Source organism: Ursus americanus, chromosome 2 (genome assembly GCF_024610735.1).
Source record: "Ursus americanus isolate L20-20 chromosome 2, mUrsAme1.1.p, whole genome shotgun sequence".
NCBI classification, from domain to species: Eukaryota; Metazoa; Chordata; class Mammalia; order Carnivora; family Ursidae; genus Ursus; species Ursus americanus.
Window position 1 is genome coordinate 91109976 of NC_142128.1, and position 10386 is coordinate 91120361.

Genomic DNA, 10386 nt, shown 5'->3' on the forward strand with positions numbered 1-10386 from the left:
TCTACTAATGTTTGCACAAAGGGGCTTCTGATGCCACTTCCCTCTGTCTTTTAAGAAAAGGGAGTTCTTGTGGGTTTTTTTGCCACATACTCCAGAGGACCTTCCACCTCACCATCGGAAGTAAGAAACAGCCAGACAACTCTTTCCTTTCCTTTTTTTTTTCCCTCTCTTTTTTAGTTTTTAATTGAGGAGATAAGAAAAAGTTCTACAGCAGGTTGGTAGCAGATAAAAAAGAGTAGGACACAAATATTAGGTTCCCAATGCTACTCCTTTGGGAATATAGTGGCCTCTTCCCCACCCAACATTGGAAGAGTAGGAAATTCCAGAGTCATTCTTCTCAAACTGGGTAGACTGGTTGGCAAGATTGGGGAGAATAAACATGGCGCATGCCCCTGGAGCACCAGTTTTACTCCAGAATCTAAGAGGAAAGGTATTATATTATTAATATATTGAAACCAATACAGACAGTACCAAATGTAGAAATCCCATGAATTTTTAGGCTAAAACCAGCAGGCTGCAGACTGATTTGGTTCTTTCCTCCCAGAATTTCATGAGTACCATGACAGAGTCCCTGTAGGGTCACAGCAGTGGAAAAATTGGGGAATGAGGCTAGAGGAAAGCAGGAGACTAGTGTTACTTATTCTCCTCTTCCAGCCTGCTCCTGCCCCTCAGTGGGGATGTGTGTGTGTTGACATGGGGTCTCAGAGGACAGTTAGGTACAGTCTCAGCTCTCTTTGCCACACTGAGGAATTATTAGGAAATTAGTAATGGGTAAATTGTATTTTTGGCTCCCAGGCCCAAACTCCAGAAATGAACCCCTTCCTCTTAATTGAACACCACTTACCTATAAAGGAACAGACTTCCCCAAGACAGAGCTCTGCATTTCATGGTCCTCTTCCATGTGGAGGCTGCTGGGGGAGCTGAGATAGCTCTGTGTTGGATGCAGTGGACACCATGGCTTCCACAAAAATGTCAGTCAAGTAAGCGCCCCCCCTTCCTACCCCCTTTCCCTGCCCATGCCCTCTAGACTCACACCATGGTCCCACAGACTCAAGGTTCAGAATCTAGATGCGTTACCAGTAACACCAGTCTCCTCCTTCCTGTTCCGCACACACATGCAGGCATCCAGTCGTTCCGACCTCGGATGCGCCCCAGGCCCGCAGGAACTCCCAGGTACCCTGAGCAAGTCGCTGTGACTTTGAGGGAGCTGCCATGCTGGGCCCGGGCAGCTGAAACCCACCCTGGTGATCTCTAGATTGTTGTTCTGAGAAACCATAAACACCGAATCCTCCAGTTCCCCCGAATTTGAGTTTGTCGTTTTAACCTTTAATGGCCTTTTCAGGTAAAAATAACACCGACCAATTTACTGCCTTTGTAGCTACGCTGTGCTTGGGAAAAGCATTTACTTAAAAGAAAGACTGGAAGGAAGAAAAAAAAAACAAGAAGAAAATGGAGTACATACTCCTCGGGCGATGTACACTTCCATGAACTGAAATAAAAGTAAAAACAGAGGCAGGGAGAGGAGAAGCCAACCTCCCCCTCCGTTCGTGCACTGTAGCTCAAAGACTGGAATCTCCGCTTGTTAACCATTGTTAACTAGTATTTTTAGTCCTGATTGCTTTTAGCTTCTGTATAGTTCCTTTTTTAAACACATTTTCTATACGTCAATAAAAGATCCGGAAGGAATGGTGTGCAGCTTTTGAGTCCTGTGGGGAACTGGGAAGGCATGCCTTTCTCAAGGGCCGGCCGGCCTTCTCTTTTGCTCAGGGCCTCCTCCCCTCCACGTTTACCACCACTTCTGACGAAAGATCTTCTCTGCACCACCTTCTTCTCATCCCTGAAGGTCCTGCTACTCCACCTGGGCCCTTTGCCTTCCTTGATCCCATTCTCTCATTATAGCCTCGCTGCCCCTTTCTCTTCCCACCATCTACCCTTCCTCTCTCTGCCTCTCTCTCTCTTCCTCCTCCACTCCCCACCCACTCTGAATTCTTCCTCTCACCCATTGCTTTCACCTTCGGAGAGGTCCCTGACGGGCACTAGCCTCTGCTGGATGCCCAGCATCACCCAGACCGGTCTGGTCTACGGTGTGGAGCCCTCGATCAGCCACAAAGACTGACTCACTGTCCGGTTCCCTGGCCCCCGGAGTGCCCAGTGGTAGCTGGATCTCCAAGGCTCTAGTGCCATCTATGGGCACTGGTGGAGAATATTTCATTGTCCCAACTTGCCCAGCCTGTCTACCCTCAGCTCAGTCTCCAACACCTATGACCATCTGCCTCTCAGGCTTGGTCACCTGCGAAAGCATTCTCCTTTCCCTCCCTTGAAAATGAGTCCCGTGCCCATTGTAAGATCGACTCTCACCTCCAGATCATATAGGCAAGACCCAGCCAGGTAACAGCTCAAACAGCAAGGGCGTGAGGGAACTTCCATCCAGCTCAGTTCCACAAGCACTCAAGGCCGAGTGTAGAGGTGACAGTAACAGAGCAGAGTTGGGGCCTTGAACTCAGACAAGCCCTTCTCCCCTCTCCCCACCCTCATTGGAGGGGGCAGGGCATTCCAGAAGACTACCCCCGGGGGGGAGGGGAGCACTTGGCTGAGTTTTATGACAGTAGAAATTACCCAAGGGGGGGGGGGAGGTGAGGAGGGAACAGCACAAATCAGAGTGAGACGGCAGGGAACAGCATAACCTGTAGGAGCGAGGCCAGAAGTGGCGGAGTCTTCGTGCGCGCCAGGCTCCCTGGTGCTCTGGGAAGGAGTCTGATGACAGAGCTCCCCACAGGCCAGGAATAGATGGAGCCTTATGAAATTCCAGGGCCAAGAGGAGCAGTGTTTCTCCATGTCCCCGTGTTAAAAGGGAGGTAGAGAAAATACCTTTAAAGGGGACCTAGAGAATACTTTACAAACTTGGAGATAAAATGGTTTTTAAGCTTCATTCCTCTCAGTATCTTCTAGGCTCCAGCAGGCCTCTTCTCAAACCTAGGCCATGTGAGCAACAGGGACAAAAACTCCAGCTTCCAGACGCATGATAGTCTCCCCCTGAAGTACCCACCCTGAGCCGACAGCTGGAAGGACACTTTTCGGAGCCTGTTCCCTGCGGTTCATTTCCTCTTCCCCCATCATTTCCTTGAAAACATTTCTGTGATGGCAGCAAGAGACCTTTGGAAACAGCCACATTTCCTGGTCTCCTCTGAAATGAGCCACCCCGGAAGCCGCCCCTCAGGATGGCGTTACCTGAGGAGGGACCGCTGTAACATGCAGATAAAGCCCAGGGCCCGAATCTCGTCCTGCGCGCTATCTGGGACATGGAAGCAAGATGTATACAGTGGAACTGAAAGGAATTTCCGTAATTAGTATTTATTCCTGAGGTGGCTGAATGCTAACATTATGTTCTAACTTAAATGAGTATGATTCACCCATTGCTTAAGACCTCTGGGTGCGTTTACAACGATCTGAACACAGATTTAATTATTGCTGTGTTGTGGGAACGAAGAACTGCCACAGGGAAAATTACAAGTGGATTATTAAGCGAGAGAAATGTTAGCAGCATTAGTAATCAGTGCAATTACCAAGAACCCAACCTAAACACAGTAGCGTCTTCTCTCCCTCGATGACCCTGGTGGCCCCGGGGACGTGTGTCTCTGCGGCGGCCCCCTTGCCGGTCAGCAGAAAGACATCATTAAGGAATAAGGGCTCCTGGGACCTGGATCTCTCCTCTCACGTGATGTACACGTGACGTTCCACTCCACTTTCAAAGAATCCTAGAAAGAACGTGTATGGGACTCATAAATCCACACACAACCGTGTCTCTTGTTCCTCTTCCCTCATGTCCCGATCTGAGTTCAATGAACACCAACCATGGAGCAGACCCAACACTGGACAGGGATGAAGGCTTGGTCCCTCTTTGAAGAGATAGAGTCTCTTTTTGCTTCATTCTGTTTCCATCCACTTTGCACATCCAAACTCCTGGCTCCCCAGCTCAGATGTTCCACACGTATGTGGAAAAAGCCCTGAACTTCAAAGCTTTTCAAACTAGGTTAGGGTAAAATTTCCAAATGTACGTTTACATGTTCGTGAGGAACTGGTTGGAGATGTAGGGTAAGAGAACTCCGTTAATCAGGATGAAGGTTGTCATTTCAATATTGACAATATTCTTTTTTAAACTCAGACACATTTCAAACACTTCAAATACTAGGGAAAAGTGGCAATTAAGGAGCTCCTCGAATCCAAAAAGCTAACAGAAACTTCTCAAAGGACTGATTACTATAGAATCTTCCTTGGTTGAGAGAGCAGAGGGGAGGGGGGGCATTCCAAAAGGTTCTGGTACTTTTAGATGTTGATGCCCTTTAATGCCTGAAATGAGACTTGCTATGATCAGAGATCACAGCTAAGCACTCATTCATAGCTTGTGTGAAAGCTTTGGGTCCACTCTTCATGACAAACAATAAGCCTTTTAGAGGTTTCTGGGAAATGAGTATAAATTACAAGAAATGCAGTAACAATTATGAAAATTCAGTATGCTAGCCGTACAGGAAATTTAAAGATCCAAGAAAAACAGGGAGAACGGTGAAGAAATGTATAAATTACTTCTGGGCGCAGGCAGGACCCACCATGATTTGTGACCCACACTCACTTTTTATGACTTTTTCTTCCATAAATAAAACCCACAGAGTAATAACCAAAACTTGTATTTACAACCAAAGCCACACAGAAACAATGACAACCCAGGTTGCTATCAAAGACAACTCGGCAGACTTATTGACGCGGGAGGGTGAGGAATCACTGAGGAAGTCAAGGTGGAACCACCTATCCTCCTCTCCTACACCCCCCTCCAACCCCACCTTGTACCATACTTGAGAGGTATTCATGTAAATTCAGCTTTCAACATTTTCTCTTCCTAGAAATGACCTGAATTTTAACTCGGTTTGAAATGTCCATGCTTGCTACGAGGCAGGTTTTAATATGGCTGTGCTATTGGCATTTTGGTCAGATAATTCTTTGTTGTGGGAAACTGCCCTGTGCATTGCAGAATCCTTAGCAGCGTCCCTGGCTCCTCCCCACCGAATTCCAGGAGAACCACTGCCGTCCTACAAGTTGCAACAACCAAACTATCTTCAAACACTGCCAAATGTAATTTTGCCCTGGGGGGCAAAATCTCCCTCAGTGGAGAAGCTCTGTTCATAGGGAGATTTCTCACAAAAGGATGACTTCAATCCAGGCATCACTGAAACAACATTTTAAGAAGCCAGTTCATTTCAATCCAAAAGACAAAAGAAGCCCCCAAATGGAACAGTGCTATAACTTTTCTGTTGAATTTCTTTTTATACAGTTTCTAAATGCTTGAAAAGCATATATCTGTGTTTTATTTTATTATTTTGTTGGAATCGCTCAGGGTATTTTGGTGGTACAAGATTAGATTCCAAGGTAGGGAGTAGAATTTATAAGATGGTGCTTACAGAAAATGAGAGTTTGACTCTGGTTTAATTTGTCATGGCTGTCCAGGACTCAATTAATTTTCAAATCAAGGATCACTTGTAAATTAGACCTTTTGGCTCTGTTGCTTCACCTGATGGACATTAATAAATGGTATTGATTGTTTAAGATCTCCAAATACCTCACAATCTCCACGATCTCGTATGTCCTAAAGTTTTTCAGGAAAAAAATGAAATCAAGGAGGGGGGCTATGTTAGGCACCAAAGATAGGGGGAAGGGAAGACTTTGTCCCAAACTTCTGCCTTGGTTCAGGATTCTGATCATCTGAACAGGGAAAGTCAGTATCAATTCCCAGGCCCCTAAGAGAATGTGGATATCAAAGTCATATACCTAAAAGAGTATTCCATGGTGTTAGGGAAAGCAAGGGGTTAACTTGATCCCCTCCTCCCAAAGAAAACTTTGGAGCAAAGGGAAATGGAGCAAAAGAAGAAAAGAGATAGCCATCCATGAAAGAAACCTACTATGTTCTCAACATGGGGCAGAGAAGGACACCTGCCATTAAACCCCTTTACCGAATTCACCCTCCCAAACAAGCACTTCCAGTACCCAGGAAGGAGGGATGCCATTTTTACTTCTAGCATTTCAAAGAAGTCACAAGATCGATTTTTCTTTCCTATTGTCCCAGCCATGCCTTTGGGGCCACTTGGCCTAATTTTGTGCTCTGAAAATGCAGTCACCATAGTAGATTTCTGCAGTGTTGTTAGCTGTGAAAGTCTTCAGGGATCAGCAAAGGGTCAATATGCAGGTGTGACTGGCCACAGTTGCCCTCACATTTGCTTCTGCTGATCAGATGGGGCGTCTCAGGTTCAGTCTCTGGGAATCTGATGAGGTCCTTTCCTGTAGGGTGTGTGAAACCACAGAACTCACAGCAAGGATAGAAATTTGGGGGCTCACATTTTGGTGCCAAAGGAGATAACTTGCTCTCGTTCATGTTGGTTTTCGCCACAGGATCTTCTTCCAGATCAAGAGCCACTGAAGCAGATCAAAAAGTGCCTTTCCCATTAGGGTCTGGCTGCAACCCATTATCAGATTTCTAGGACCACTTACTTCTCTTCCAAGACCAAGCCACTTTGAAAAGTCGAGCCCTCCAGCTGGATGGAGAAAAGAGCTTATTTTCTTTCCTGAGGGTAGGAGGGGATCAGGAAGGCATTGGAAAAGCCCCAGTGAGGCATGGCCTCCTCTCACCTGTGAGCTTCTTGAGAGAAGAGCCTGGGTTTCCCATCCCATTCTCAACAGTTAGCTCAATGCTCCACAGAGACCCAGTGTAGAGCTGTTACAAACTGAACTGAATCAGTCCTATTTATGTCTGTGAAAGAGGCTCAGTTAACTGCTTTAATTATGTTGAAATTTAGGATAGATCCCTAAAATAGCATACTTGGAGACTCTCTGAAGAACAGAGGAGAGAATGCTGGACTTTAGGTCAAAGGCTTATGTGACATTTCTGCCACTTACTGGTAATGTGCCTGAGGGGAGTCCTCCTGCCTTCTGAAGCTTAGTGTCCTTGTCTTTAAAATGGGAATAAGAATAGCTGTCCTTCCTACCTCACAAAATTCAATGGGCAGAAAATGCTTTGAAATGGGTGCCATCACTATGGCGTACGGTGCTAATTTGGTGAAAGTTAAAGGATGTTGACAATCATCCTCCAATCTCAAATACCTTCCCAGCAGTGTTATGACCTAAAATGTCACTAACCTGGTTCCCTAAAACAACTTATTTCCTTAAAAAAATGCCCTGGGCAAAGTAAGAGCATCAGCTGGCTATCGGGGATTAGCTGAGAGCTACCTGAGAGCAGGAAGGGGTCAGCGTGGGGGAGGAGGCAGAGGAGAAGCCAGAGAACAAGGAACAGAGGACACAGGAGTGGAACAAAGCAGCCATGTGAGGCTAGCCTCATGGGCAACTGTTCTAGAAGAGAGAGGCGAAGAGGACCAGGCTGTGTTGAAAGCCAGCCCAGTATGCTCCAGAGCTGCAGGCTAAGGACGGTGTGGTTCCAGGCCCTTCCCCCACCCTTCCCTGGGACATAGAATGAGGACCAGAGGAACCCTAGGGCCCTCAGCAGCCACCACAGAGATGCTTAGTAGCACTCTTTCAGGGTAAAGACCCAGATTTATCAAAACTCCCAACAGGACACCACACCTGTGGTTGAGGCCTGCTGGCTTCAGGCATGAGCTCCTGGAGGCCATGCTTTTAATAGCATGAATGATGATTTCTAGGGAGGGGGCCTCTGTCTGGTTTCTAAGGAGCTGTGGACTTCAGTTTTATTGAGTGGGGTGTCTGGGACTGGAGTTGAACTGCTCAAGGGACAGGGAGGCTGAGCACGGCCACCAGCACGCCCTACAATCCCCCTGTGAGGGCCCACACACTTAGTCCCACTTCTCCATAAACGTGAAACAAATGTTTAAAGAACGTTCATTTGAAAAGACAATTATTCTGGGTGCCCACACATCTCAACCCAGCCTGTCCTCAAATTCTCACAGAAGCCTCACATAGGAAAAAGTGTCTGTTACTGCCCCTCAGAATGGACCCCAAACCTCCCACCAACAGAAGCTTGGTCTCCCAGAGAAGACCCCCATTCCCACCCCAGGCCAGCCAGGAGCTGGGTGTTTGCCTCTCCTCCAAATCCCTTCTAATGGCCTGAGATTGGAGGAACAGCTTGTCACACCCAGCCCTGATTCTGCCTGCTACTCTAAGGGGCAAAGGACTCAACAGCCACCTTTAGAGCCACTCACCTGTCCCAGGTCCTGACCTAGAAAAAGAAGAGGAACAGAAACGACCACGCTCACACTTAGTGCTTGGCTCCTGGGGACACAGAAAAATTGGTAGCTCACTGGGCCAGTAGTTTTTACTCCTGCGGCGACATAGGGACAGGGACAGATGTGCTGGGGCCCTGAGCCTCTCTGCTGCAATTTTCCCCATCAAGGCATGACATTCACCCTGCAAGCAAGGGAACACTTCCTCTCTCAGAGCACCCAGGGCCAAAGAGCCCTGCCAGGTGGAGAGGAAACCGTGTCTTTCAGTGGGGCTTCTGGCCTGAGTCACCCAGGCGTTCTTGCCCTAGAGCATTCCTTCACTCATTCACCCCCTTGTCTATCCAGTCATTCACTCACACGCTCAACAAAGAGTCATTGAACACCTCCTAGCAGTCTGCACTGTGCAGGGAACTGGTGGAAAGCCAGGGCGGCTGGAGCACAGATGGGTGGCTGATGGGTACCACAAATGCAGCTGGGAAGGAGGGCAGGACCTAATCAGACAAGGCTCTGCAAGCCATGTGAGAATTTGGGTCTATTGTAGGAGTGGCGGGAAGCCACCAGAGGACTCCAAGCAGGAGAGCGAGATGACCATATCCACATTGAAGAGTTGGCTGTGGCTGTCGTGTCAATGTCGTGAGGGGATGCAAAAGATCTGGGGGGAAATGCAGGAGTGGGGCAGATGAGAAAGAGAATAACTTGGCCTCGGGTGATTTTAGTAAAATCGGAAAGATGGATATATTCAGGAAAGGTAGGGGAGTAAATGGACAGAAATCGGACACGTGGATTTGGAACAATACACAGAAGGTGTGTAGGATTCTGGGTGGCACTACTGGTTGGGCGGGGGCCACCCAGGGAGGGAAAAGTCACTGAGCCAAAGGCAGGAGCCCCATTTTGAGCATCAGCTAGAGACTCTGAGATATCCAGCCAAGAGGGAGTTGCATGGGCAAGACCGAAGTCTTCATGGCCGGGTGACCTATGCAATGACACAGGGCCCCATGCTTACGAGAGCCCCACATTTTGGTTTAATGCTGTGTTGTCACCACCTTGAAATTTTTGAGCAAGAGACCCCACATTTTTATTTTGCATGAAGTTCAGGAAATTCTGTAGCTGGTCCTGAACATATAATATCGATAAAGATACTGATAGAAACTGAAGCTACAGGCATGGATTCATTCACTCATTCCACAAACATGTATTGAGCACTCGATAAAACGAGATAAATTAGTCTACAATACAGTATGTGAGGCGGTGATAAGCCTCTGAAGCTAAGTAAGTAAAGGGGCCGCATTAGTCTGCTGGGGCTGCTGTAACAAAGTACCACACACTGGGCCTGAAACAACGGAAATTCATTTTGTCACAGTTCTGGAAGCTAGAAGTTCAAGGTCAAGGTGCTGGAAAATTCTGTTCCTGCTGAGGCCTCTCTTCCTGACTAGCAGACTGCCACTCCCTCACAAGGCCTTTTCTCTGTGTGAACAGGGCAGGAGAGGCGAGAGGAAAAGAGCTCCCTGGTATCTCTTATAAGAACAGTAATCCTGCTGGATCAGGGTCCCACCCTTAGGATCCCATTTAACCTAAGGCCCTGTCTCCAAACACGGCTACTCAGTGGGTTAGGCCTTCAACACGTGAACTGGGGCGAGGGAGACACAAGTCAGGCCATGACAGGAGGTAGCAAGAGCAGAGGCTAACAGCTCTCCACTTGTGTTTTCTCAGCCCACCTCTGAGGTCACCCGTGCCTTCCATGACTCTTCCCATTCATGCCACAACATTTCACCTCAAGCGCCAATGCTGTTCTGCAAAGATGTTAAGGAATGAAAACCCCCCAGAGGCAATTCTTAAATAATTAAGGAAAAGTGGTGATGGACATCCCCAGCTTCCTTGCTCCAGAGCATGACAGCTCAGAGGTGCGTGGTCCACATCACTTCTCAGGGGGCCTCCTGGTGTCGTCAGAGGTGGCCGCTCACTGACCAGGGCTTTCCACCCTCCCCTGTCTCAGCTCCCTGCTACCCCACTGTGCTTCCTGTGAGCACCTCCTGAAAAAATGACTTGCACTCACTGTCTCATGGTCTGCTTTTGAGACAACCCATTAAAAATAAATAAATCAGGCCGGGAAAGACTCAGGGGGAAAGTCACATTGGAATAATGACCCATGAAG